This window comes from Bolinopsis microptera, chromosome 3 (genome assembly GCF_026151205.1).
Source record: "Bolinopsis microptera isolate Bmic1 chromosome 3, MBARI_Bmic_1.0, whole genome shotgun sequence".
Classification (NCBI taxonomy): Eukaryota; Metazoa; Ctenophora; class Tentaculata; order Lobata; family Bolinopsidae; genus Bolinopsis; species Bolinopsis microptera.
In genome coordinates this window covers 19,170,376-19,182,486 of record NC_087074.1, presented here as the reverse complement: position 1 = coordinate 19,182,486, position 12,111 = coordinate 19,170,376, and the positions used below count along the sequence as shown (strand labels likewise).

General features: G+C 39.4%; 1 protein-coding gene across 1 annotated transcript in view; it reads right to left on the bottom strand.

Moving 5' to 3' along the window:
* LOC134813273 (uncharacterized) overlaps positions 1 to 11,028 on the bottom strand; it is a 38,659-nt gene extending 27,631 nt beyond the window's left edge. Inside the window, exon 1 of the mRNA XM_063820963.1 lies at positions 11,017 to 11,028. The gene's annotated coding sequence lies outside the window, so the exon portion shown is untranslated. The remainder of the gene's footprint in view (positions 1 to 11,016) is intronic.
* Between the last annotated feature and the right edge of the window lie 1,083 nt (positions 11,029 to 12,111).

Below are 12,111 nucleotides of genomic sequence, written 5' to 3'. Positions count from 1 at the left end.
AAGGAAACTGCCGTGAAATATGAAACATCAATAAAAGGACCAATTATTTTAAAAAAATAATTTATGGAAAGCCCCTCAGACAAAATAAAAATCAATTATGCAATAAAGGAATCTTAAAAGGGTTTGTACTATTCATTCCTGAGGGGCGGAGGGAATTTAAGGCATGTATATATCGGTGCTCCTTAACATCTAAACTACTAGGACTTGAATTTTCTAGGATACACACTGAAACACTATTGTTAAAATTTTCCTTCTGAGTCAGTCCATGCTCTATATGGAGGTGGAGTCCTACGCAGTTTGAGTCATCATCCGTGTCAACCTTTTGCCCACTGATGATCTTGTAGAATGCATGATCTTGTAGATGATCTTGTAGAATACATATATATAAGTATATATGATGGGGGGAGGGGGGTGTCACGTCCGTCTATGTCCGCTTGTCTCATAGAATCCAAAAAGGACAGGACATAGGCGGACATAGGCGGACATAGGCGGACATAGGCGGACATAGACGGACATAGGCGGACATAGACGGACATATACGGACATTAGCGGACATTAATGGACACCTAAATTGCTAAATAAAATGTTCAATTTTTGCTGTTATATGGGGGGATCATGTTTTTTGTCCGGTACCCTATATTTTCAAAACGGACAAAAAATAGAGCGGACAAAACGGACAAAAATGGAAATAACATTTAGATGCTTCCTCCTCCTACTCTTCCTCCTCCTCCTCCTGGGTCTTCCTGATCTTCCTCAGTCCTCTTCCTCCTCCCCTCCTCAGTCCTCCTCCTACTCCTCCTCCTCGTCCTCAGTCCTCCTCATCAGTCCTCAACAGTCCTCCTCCTCCCCAGTCCTCCTCCTCCTCCTGAGTCCTCCTCCTGGGTCCTCCTCCTGGGTCCTCCTCCTCCTCTTCATCCTCCTCCTCTTCCTCCTCAGTCCTCCTCAGTCCTCCTCCTCATCCTTCTCCTCAGTCCTCCATCCTCCTCAGTCCACCCCAGTCCCCCTCCTCCTCCTCCTATTCAGTCCTCCTCCTCCTCCTCAGTCCTCCTCCTTCTCAGTCTTCCTCAGTCCTCCTCCTCCTCCTCCTGAGTCCTCCTCCTCCTCCTCTTCCCTCTCAGTCATCCTCCTCAGTCCTCCTCCTCCTGGGTCCTCCTCCTCCTCTTCATCCTCCTCCTCTTCCTCCTCGGTCCTCAGTCCTCCTCCTCAGTCCTCCTCCTCATCATTCTCATCAGTCCTCCTCCTCCTCAGTCCTCTCCCAGTCCCCCTCCTTCTCCTCCTCCTATTCAGTCCTCCTCCTCCTCCTCCTCCTCCTCAGTTCTCCTCAGTCCTCCTTCTCATTTCTCCTAAGTCCTCCTCCTGAGTCCTCCTCCTCCTCTTCCTCCTGAGTCCTCCTCCTGAGTCCTCCTCCTCCTCCCTCTCAGTCATCCTCCTCAGTCATCCTCCTCAGCCATCCTCCTCAGCCATCCTCCTCAGCCATCCTCCTCAGTACTCCTCAGTCCTCCTCCTTCTCAGTCATCGTCAGTCCTCCTCCTCAGTCCTCCTCAGTCCTCCTCCTCCTCCTGGGTCCTCCTCCTCCTCCTCCTCCTGGGTCCTCCTCCTCCTCCTCCTGGGTCTTCCTGATCCTCCCCAGTCCTCTTCCTCCTCCCCTCCTCAGTCCTCCTCCTACTCCTCCTCCTCGTCCTCAGTTCTCCTCATCAGTCCTCAACAGTCCTCCTCCTCCCCAGTCCTCCTCCTCCTCCTGGGGCCTTTTCCTGGGTCCTCCTCCTGGGTCCTCCTTCTCCTGGGTCCTCCTGGGTCCTCTTCCTCCTGGGTCCTCCTTCTCCTCCTCAGTCCTTCTCCTCTTCTTCCTCCTCCTCCTCCCTCTCAGTCATCCTCCTCAGCCATCCTCCTCAGCCATCCTCCTCAGTCCTCCTCCTTCTCAGTCCTCCTCAGTCCTCCTCCTGATTCCTCCTCCTCCTGAGTCATCCTCCTCAGTTCTCCTCCTCCTCCTCCTAGGTCCTCCTTCTAGGTCCTCCTCCTCCTCCTCCTCCTGGGTCTTCCTAATCCTCCTCCTCCCTCTCAGTCATCCTCCTCAGTCATCCTCCTCAGTCATCCTCCTCAGCCATCCTCCTCAGCCATCCTCCTCAGCCATCCTCCTCAGCCATCCTCCTCAGACCTCAGTACTCTTCAGTACTCTTCAGTCTTCCTCCTTCTCAGTCCTCCTGAGTCCTCCTCCTCCTGAGTCATCCTCCTCAGTCCTCCTCCTCCTCCTGGGTCCTCCTCCTGGGTCTTCCTGATCCCCCCAGTCCTCTTCCTCCTCCCCTCCTCAGTCCTCCTCCTACTCCTCCTCCTCGTCCTCAGTCCTCCTCATCAGTCCTCAACAGTCCTCCTCCTCCCCAGTCCTCCTCCTCCTCCTCCTCCTGGGCCTTTTCCTGGGTCCCTATATAATTTGATATAATAAGTTAAAACTATTAATAGCTTTAGTGTGATTAATAAGTCGTTTGTTTTGTACAAAATTATAATACATAGAAGTTGCGAAAAATTCTCAAAACGTTTGTCCGCTAATGTCCACCAATGTCCGCTAATGTCCACCAATGTCCGTTCGAGTCCGCCAATGTCCGTCCCGGGTCCGCTAATGTCCGTCCGAGTCCGCCAATGTCCGTCCGAGTCCGCCAATGTCCGTCCGTGTCCGCCAATGTCCGTCTGAGTCCGCCAATGTCCGTCCGTGTCCGCCAATGTCCCAAAAAACACGTCCGTTGTCTCATAGAATCCAAAAAGGACAGGACATAGGCGACATAGACGGACGTGACACCCCCCCCCCCCCCCCTATGATGTATTATTTTATGGCCTTGCTGAAATGTTTTATTCGAAAGAGAGATGTGAGTTACACATTTAAATTTTGCACCTGTTTGAAACAAATCATAGTCATTACTAACGTAGTAATGTAAAACTGAAAAGCCAAAAGTAATACAACTATGAGCTATATGAGATCATTATGGAAAATATAAATGGAATTGGGACGTATATTATATTACTAAATAAATAAAACTAAGGTACTATGTCATTTGAAATTGGTGTTCCATTTAAACATGATTCCTCGGTCAGAACGTTGAATAATTATCGATAAGGGGCGTCGTGTTAAGCCTGGCAAGCGATAAAAGGTGGAACTAATAATGATATCGTGTCATGAAGTTCATCAAAGTAGACGACTATAAACATGGCTCATATCAAACAGAGCAATTGCTACGACAAAATTTACCGGACAAATGTAACCGTCGAGACAAGTTCTGGAACTGGTCCAAGTAGGTAATGTAAGATTCCATCAGTACAAGTAATGTAAGCAGTGTTCTGGGTTTTGCCAGCGCCTGCATTTTAAAGCGATACGTAAATCAAGTGTATTTATAGCTCTTACGTAAAGCCATAACGTGACATTTTTTTACCAGTGCGCGTCGTAGTAGTTAGTCACGTGATACACGTCATCAAAACACGTGACAGTGCGTGAATGAAATTCTCTTGGAATATCAAAACAAAACAGATCTTGTTGAGCCAAATTAGCGGGGCGGGATTAGAGAAGCTGTGACGGGGTTTTTATTAAGCTGGAAAAAACTAACAGCGGGAGCTGGGATTATCAGAATCTATCCCGCCCGCCCGCCTTATTATTCTAACCAGGAGGGGTTTATAAATAATATGTATTTATCATTGAATAATGTTTATAAATGTTTATAAACATGAATATGTCTCACAGTGATGGAGTTATGTGTCTTTTTTAGGGTATTCATTACTTATCAATGCATGAAGCTCGTTTCTGCAATCTGTATTCTGAATGGTGATTTTATTGCCGAGTGACACATTATTTCTGGTATTGTACATGTAGTTTCTGGTGATCAGCACAGTTCATGTTCAAAATGCGAAAATAAATTTGATCACAGTCAAGTTCAACATAAGTTAGATAATAGCAATGTGTGTATTAAACAGCAATTGAATTTTAGGAATTCAGCACAATAGAAGTTTTGCCGTATATCACGAAAAAGCACTTAAAAAGGGGCATTTTTACTAACGTGAAGCTGATATCCTCTCTTCTTCTTCCTGCTGAACATTCAAGGCAAATAAGTTTGCTTTTCTAAGTTGTTATATAGTAGGCCTGGATAAACTTCAACAGTTCAAAACTAATTACAAAACTACAAATCTATTACATTTATTGAGTATTATGTAACGCGATGGAAATGTTTTAAGCGGGTAATTTCCTGTCCGAACCCAGGATACATGACATTAAGACTTTTTGTAACTTTGTATGAATTTAGTATTACTATTAATATAAGCCTTATAATGTTAAAATTTATTGGATACTTATTGAGCAGTTTTTTTGAAAGATTTCGACGAAAAGAGTAATCCTCCGCTTCTTGTACTTACTGCTCACAGCTCATAAAATGGTCAACAAAGGATTCACATTTTCTCTTTTCAGTTGAAAGGTTCGTTCCTGCTGAGCAAGGGTCTGAAACAAGTTGTTATAATATGATATAATAGCAATACATCAAACCTTTGTTAAATCTTTGAATAGATTTTGAATTTAATTTAATGTTAAATACGTACATATTTAAAAATAATATGTATTTAACATTGAATAATGTTTATAAATGTTTAAAAACACAAATATGTCTCACAGTGATGGAGTTATGTGTCTTTTTCAGGGTATTCATTACTCATCAATGCCATGAAGCTCGTTTCTGTAATCTGTATTCTGAAATGGTGATTTTAGGAATTCAGCACAATAGAAGTGTTGCAGTATAAGACGAAAAAAAAACTTTAAGTGGACATTTTTCTTACTAACCTTGAATTCTCATAAATTAATTGGAGCTGATATTCTCTCTCTTTCTTCCTGTTCATCTCTATTCTGTCGACATTCGTATAGACTTTATACAGCATCGTCTTCGTTCCTGGGGTTGTTAATTAATAACTTGAGATAGGAGTAGATTATCATTGAACCTTATTAAGATCTTCTGGTTTTTGTCATTTGAAATGGAAATCACCGGATTTGCGGTTAGTTTCTAATATTTGCTAGACTAATTATCAAGGGTTTATGTTGAAACATTGAGCTAGATTCTACGTACATCTCAGATCACGATTGTTTTAATTTAAACTTAATATATTTATGAAACAAAGTGTTTTACTATGTTATAATGACAATGCATTCTTTGTTAAATTTTTGAATTTCAATTGATTTTAAATTTTATTTTGCTTTGTCAAATGCTGTTGTGTTGAGATCTCAGAGCAGGTTACCTCGATAACTTTTCTTGGGACTTATGGGTACTGGGTTTCTGCTGGTATACTTTTCCACCCGGAAAACTCAAACATACTTATTTAGATATCTAAGTTAGAGTGCAGTATCATCTGAGCTATTTGTCATAGCCCATCAACTGTAAGATTAAATTAAATCAGTTTTCTATAGTAATATAACCATTAACCAACTCTCCCCCTTACGACATTATTTTACCCCCTTTCGTCGGTTCTGATGATACTATCCTGGCTGTATAAAGAGTTTAGTTATCCTTTCGTAGTGATGCTATGGTCATTTAGCATATTTGCTTCTACAATACCTGTATTTATACACTCGGGTTCATTAAAATCGAAAATAAATTCCGTTCCTGAGGTGCAGGTCACCTCGCTGCTCCCTTTATTGAGAGCTCTGGATTGAACACAATTCACTTCCACCACGGTTCCTGGGACTACTGGGAACTGTGTTGTTGTTCTGATCGCAGTTATCCACTCAGCCTTCAGTCCCGTACAGCTCACTGTCGATATGTCATATTAAATCACGTTGAACTGATTAATTGGGTTGTGTGATACAATTAAAAGGGTTATTTTGACGGTTTCTTATGTCTCTTCCGCGATTTAGTTTTCCTGTCCCAACCCGAACCCTTTCAAGCAACCTCTAACATAACTATAATACTATCGTTTGCTCGGGGGTCCAAGTCTCAAATACTGTATACAGTTTACCATTCTGTAGCGCAGTTAAATTAAATTTAAAACATAACAATAATATAAGATTTAAAGTTATCTTACCACAGGCAGTTTTGTTAGTGTTTGGTGTCCATCCAGCGTCGCATGTCTCACAGCTTGTCATAGCATCATTCCGATATGTTCCTTCCCCACACGGCTCTGGAATTATAACGTTATATATTATTACAACTGGCAAATCGTTGTGGAAGATAAGAAAATCGTTATTATATAAGTACACTTCAGATGTGTTACAATTAAATTAGATTTAAAACAATGTGTGAAAAATTAAATATCCACACAACCACGGTTTTTTGATAGAATTATTACCACCCAGACTCTTATGGTTCTTGTCCTTTCGTACCACAAATTTGCCTTCTTGATTCTAAGCCCTGTCTGGCGCCTTATCCTTATCTCGTCTTAACCCTTATCCTATCTTTGCCCATCTATGTAGATATAATAATCATCTCAGCTCGATTCATGTTAACAATTCTTACCACATTTTGTTCTCCCTGAGTTTCGTTCCTGGCCAAGTTCACAAGTTATACACAAGGCTGCTCCTTCTGAACTGATCGTGTTATCAGGACATTCTTCACATGTGTTCATCTCAATGTTCTTGTAGCTTCCAGCTGCACATAGCTCTGAAGAATTAGGAAATCTTTAAGCAGCAATTCGTTTGGACTACCTTATTAAAAAGTTATTGTGAGTACCAATGTCCTCGGTTTTCATTCTATACTCTATAGCACAGTTAATTAAAATTTAAAACACAACAATAATATTAAATATAAGCTTTAAAGTTATCTTACCACAGGCTGTTTTGTTAGAGTTTGGTGTCAATCCAGCGTCACATGTCTCACAGCTTGTCATAGCATCATTCCGATATGTTTTTTCTCCACACGGCTCTACAATTATAACGTTACAACTGGCAAATCGTAGTGGAAGATAAGAAAATCGTTATTATTATTATATAAGTACTTAAGTACATTTCAGATGTGTTACAATAACATTAGATTTAAACCAATAGGTGAAAAATTAAATATCCACACAACCACGGTTTTTTGATAGAGTTATTACCACCCAGACTCTTATGGTTCTTGTCTTTTCATACCACAAATTTGCCTTCTTGATTCTAAGCCCTATCTGGCGCCTTATCCTTATCCCGTCTTAACCCTCAGCCTATCTTTGCCCATCTATATAGATATAATCATCTCAGCTCGGTTCTTGTTAACAATTCTTACCACATTTTGTTCTCCCTGAGTTTCGTTCCTGGCCAAGTTCACAAGTTGTACACAAGGCTGCTCCTTCTGAACTGATCGTGTTGTCAGGACATTCTTCACATGTGTTCATCTCAATGTTCTTGTAGTTTCCAGCTGGACATGGCTCTGAAGAATTAGGAAATCTATAAGCAGCAATTCGTTTGAACTACCTTATTAAGAAGTTATTGTGAGTACCAATATCCTCGGTTTTCATTCTATAGCGCAGTTAATTCAAATTTAAAACATAACAATAATATTAAATATAATAAGCTTTAAAGTTATCTTACCACAGGCTGTTTTGTCAGAGTTTGGTGTCAATCCAGCGTCACATGTCTCACAGCTTTTCATAGCATAATTCCGATATGTTCCTTCTCCACACGGATCTGGAATTAATAACATTACAACTGGCAAATCGTAGTGGAAGATAAGAAAATCGTTATTATATAAGTATTTAAGTACAGTTCAGATGTGTTACAGTAACATTAGATTTAAAACAATATGTGAAAAATTAAATGTCCACATATTCCACGGTTTTTCGAGGAAATTATTGCCACCCAGACTCTTACGGTTCTTGTAATTTCGTACCACAAATTTTCCTTCTTGGTTCTAAGCCCAATACTAATTCAAATTGTTATCAGTCATTAGGGTTAACGCTAAAAATTCGCCTCATCAACAAACTATGAAGCACAATGCACATTGCACAATCCACATATTGTGTAAACTCTGCAAAATAAATATTGAACCAAAAAAGTTTTAAGTTTGTTTGGTAAAATACCTTACTGCTTATGTTCAAGATATTTTGTAAAAACATCAGTTTTCAAATGATAATTGTTTCAACCTTTAGTAGCTGAAAATGGCTTGTCTCCATGATGTCTATTACAAAATAAGCAATATTTCTAAATTATAGTTAGCTATTTTGCAATCCGCTATCGCCAATATGATTATAACTCTGCCTTCAGTGAAAGAATGTGATTTTATCTCATTCAGAGAACAGTAATTGATAAAATTATGACCACTTTATCCAATATCCCTTACTTGTTTAGTCATGAAAGTTTTTGAGCGCATTGTTAAACGTAAACTGCTTTCTTTGACAAGTACCCTTCTTGATCCCAGGCAGCATGGTTTTCTAGAGCACAAGTCATGCACAACCAATATGGTTGACTTTTGTGATAGCCTGGCATTGTCTCTTAACGAAAACATTATCAATCATGTTGTGTATTTTGATTTTGCTAAGGCATTTGATTCTGTAAATCATGATATCCTTCTTCATAAGCTAAAGACCTTATATAACATTGATGGTACACTTCTCAAATTTCTTACCAATTACCTTCAAGGCCGTTACCAAAGAGTGGTTATTGGTAATGAGATGTCATCTACCCTCTCAGTTAATTCTGGTGTCCCCCAGGGCTCTATCCTTGGTCCCTTACTTTTTGTATTGTTTATCAATGATATTCCTCTTGGCCTTTCGGATAATACTGATATTGTTTTGTATGCCGATGATACAAAAATCTGGCGTAAAATACATTCATCTTCTGATAATACTAATTTGCAAAGGGATATAGACTATCTCTCTGACTGGGCACTAAGAAACAAAATGCGATTCCATCCAGCAAAATGTAAAGTGCTTATTGTTTCAGGAAAACCATCTTTATCTCCTCCATTCGCATATAATCTTGATGGCTCTCCTCTTGTATATGTAGAGTTGGAAAAAGATCTTGGAGTCGATGTTACTCCTAAGCTAAGTTGGAATAGTCAGTGCGACAGAATTTATACTAAGGCCTGCCAACAACTTGGTATGGTCAGAAGAGATGGCCATATTGTCATTGATCTGAAACGTCGCCGGGCGCTTTACCTCTCCCTAGTTCGTAGCCAATTCGAAAATTGTTCCATAATCTGGCGCCCTTGTAATAAATCACTTAGTGATAAATTAGAAAGTCTCCAAAAGAGAGCTATTAAATGGATTCTGTCTGAAGAGGGCCGCAGTTATCCACCTGAGCAATATGTCAAAAAGTGCAAGCTTGTCGACATTCTCCCTTTGTCTCAAAAGTTTGACTTGAATGATCTTATTTTTTTCCACAAAGTTCTGAACAATTTAATTCCTGTATCGCTGCCTCACTATCTCTCTTTATATCAGGGCACTTCTCGACTAAGACGTTGCCACCTCGACAGTTTGTCTATTGTGTCATCAATTTTACCTAAGTTAAGTCAGAATTCACACACCATATGTACCTCAAATAGCCCACTGGCAAAATCATTTTTCTACAGAACCCATATACTGTGGAATGGACTCCCTTTACAGGTAAGACAGATTGTGTCTACTAGTCTTTTCAAAGCTGAGGTCACTAAGCATCTATGGAAATGTTTATTGGATAGTGAAACAACAGTCTAGCCTAGTCTCTTTGCTCCCCATATTATTATTATTTTTGTTTTATTAATTTTTTATCTACCTTCCTATACTTTCAACATCATATCACACTTCACCCGCACACCTTCTCACACATTAATGACCATATCAGACCTGTATCTAATGTATCTGGAATTTGACGTATTGAAATACCAATTTTGACTATAATATATCCACAGTTATTCACCATGGATTTGTTTGTTATTAAATAGTTTTTCATAAATTTTTGGATTTAGATTGATTCGATGTAATGGGTCCAAGTTACTGCGGACGTAGTTCACTATGTGTTTACCGTGTTTGGGTGCCCATCATATTTTACAGATGGGGGCGATATTTTGAACGATTCTATTTTATATTCATCTATTGCTGTACTCTGTAAAATTTGAAAAGTATTTAATTTTAAAAAAATTTAAAAAAGTTACTAGTGTAACCCGTGCCTTCGGCCGGGAATTTACTGTCACAGTTGCAATGTAAAAGTATACAACCGCATTATATATTTGATATCACGCATAATGCTGTCTTATGAAAGTATGAAATCTCCCTACAGTTAAAACAAAGCGGCCGCAAGAGTGAGCTCTGATATTACGTGGGGCTAAACTAATTACGGTACATGTTATCCTCCTCGTTCTCTCTCCCATCCATTTATGTCACATTTCTGGAACAAAATCATCAATTAAACCACTTACCAGCGGCCGATTTTTATAAAATTTGCTTATGGGCTTCGTCAGAGTTTTGTCAGCACTATACCGAAAAAACCAGTCCCGTAACTATTACCGTTTTTTTTGTATAACCGTTCGGAAATTACACACACACAGACAGACAGACAGACACACAGACACACACACATTCTGGTGTTATTAAGTTGATAAATAACAATATGCTAACTATCCTATATCCCATATCCTATATTATATGTGTTTATGTTAAATAACTAAATAACACACTTGAAATTTAGACAGAAAACACGTAATCACGAGCTTACGAGAGAATCAGCAAGTTGGCTTATTCATAAATTAAAGTTATTGTTTGTTAAATAGTTAGGGCAAGAGTTGATTTTTCTGTGAACAAACTCGTAACAAAGGTTTGTCTACAGGAATGTGTTGTCCATAGTCCCAGGAACCACCAAAAAAAACCGTCCAGCTGAAACTTTTGGGCAAAAATTTTTATAGTCATTTTTCTCCAGGAACCCATACGCCCCACCCCTAATATTGGTTATTCGGCTCCCGAAGGTCTTGAGATCTCCATAGGGGGTGCAAAATGACCGCAATGGCCACATTATGGCAGGCGAATGACAGTTTCAGAACGATTGGGGCTTTATTTTTCGAAATAAATGGAATTTTTCGAAATTTTTCTCAATTTTATTGAAATTTCGAAAAAAAATACACCAAATTATTTTTAACGTTTATTTCAAATCTATTTCAAAACTCATCTACAAATAACAAATACAATTAATCTAAAATGTGTATTCTCAGTAAATACCATGACAATTATTAATACACAGCTGTTAATATTAATCAAAATTCGCTTGTTCTTCAGGTTCAGCATGTCTAATGTTTGTGCAGTTCATACCATGGCATCGTCCACAAGCTGGCAAACAATTGAAGCCATATTTCCTACATGAACATCTGAAAGTCAAACAGGCCTGTTCCACATCGACAGAACAGTTACAACATATAAGGTTCAAAATAGACTCTGGAGCAATTATAGCTTTTGTTGCAACTGGTTCGTAAGTGCCACCAGGAGCCAATTTCCAGCCGTAGTCAAGGGGATTCAGACTGTCAGCGTTAAGCATGACCCAGTTATGGTACTGTAAGTAAGCTCTAAGGATGTGCTCCGTTGCTGAAGCTATTGTTGGAGGTAGCCTATTCGGATTGAGACTCAAAGGTGAGAGCTTTCTTTAGCACTTTAACCTTGCTAAAACCAAACAGTCCACTGACGCTATCACAACCTGAAATACTATGAATTAGAAGAAGTATCTCGTTTTCTTTATGATCTAGATGACTTGATATTTCTTTGATTGAATATGTACCCCTCTTCGTTGTTAGATACATATCATTGTGATGGTCACTGTTGAAATGATGTACTAATAGACAAACTATATCGGTATCCTCTGCCTTCAATTCAACATCGCCAAGGAATGACATTTCCAATGTTTTCTTTGCAATTAAAGTATCAGCATCGTTACAAGCTCTGATCACTTCAATACCATTTACAGTAAAAATGCTTGAGATAAGGTCGATCAGTTCTTTTTTGTTATTGTTGTTGCTCAGAAATGTTGTTTTGGTGACAGTACAAAAGGTGGATTTCTTTACAGCAATATTAGCACAGAACGCTTTTACTCTCCTCTTGTGCTCGTGATCTTTAGTAGAAGGCTCATATCCATCAAAAATCACAGTAACTTCCCGATTTTTAGGGATAAGCTTCAAGTACTCCATTGCTACCTCACTATAATTGTCACACCCTTTAAATGAGCTTAGT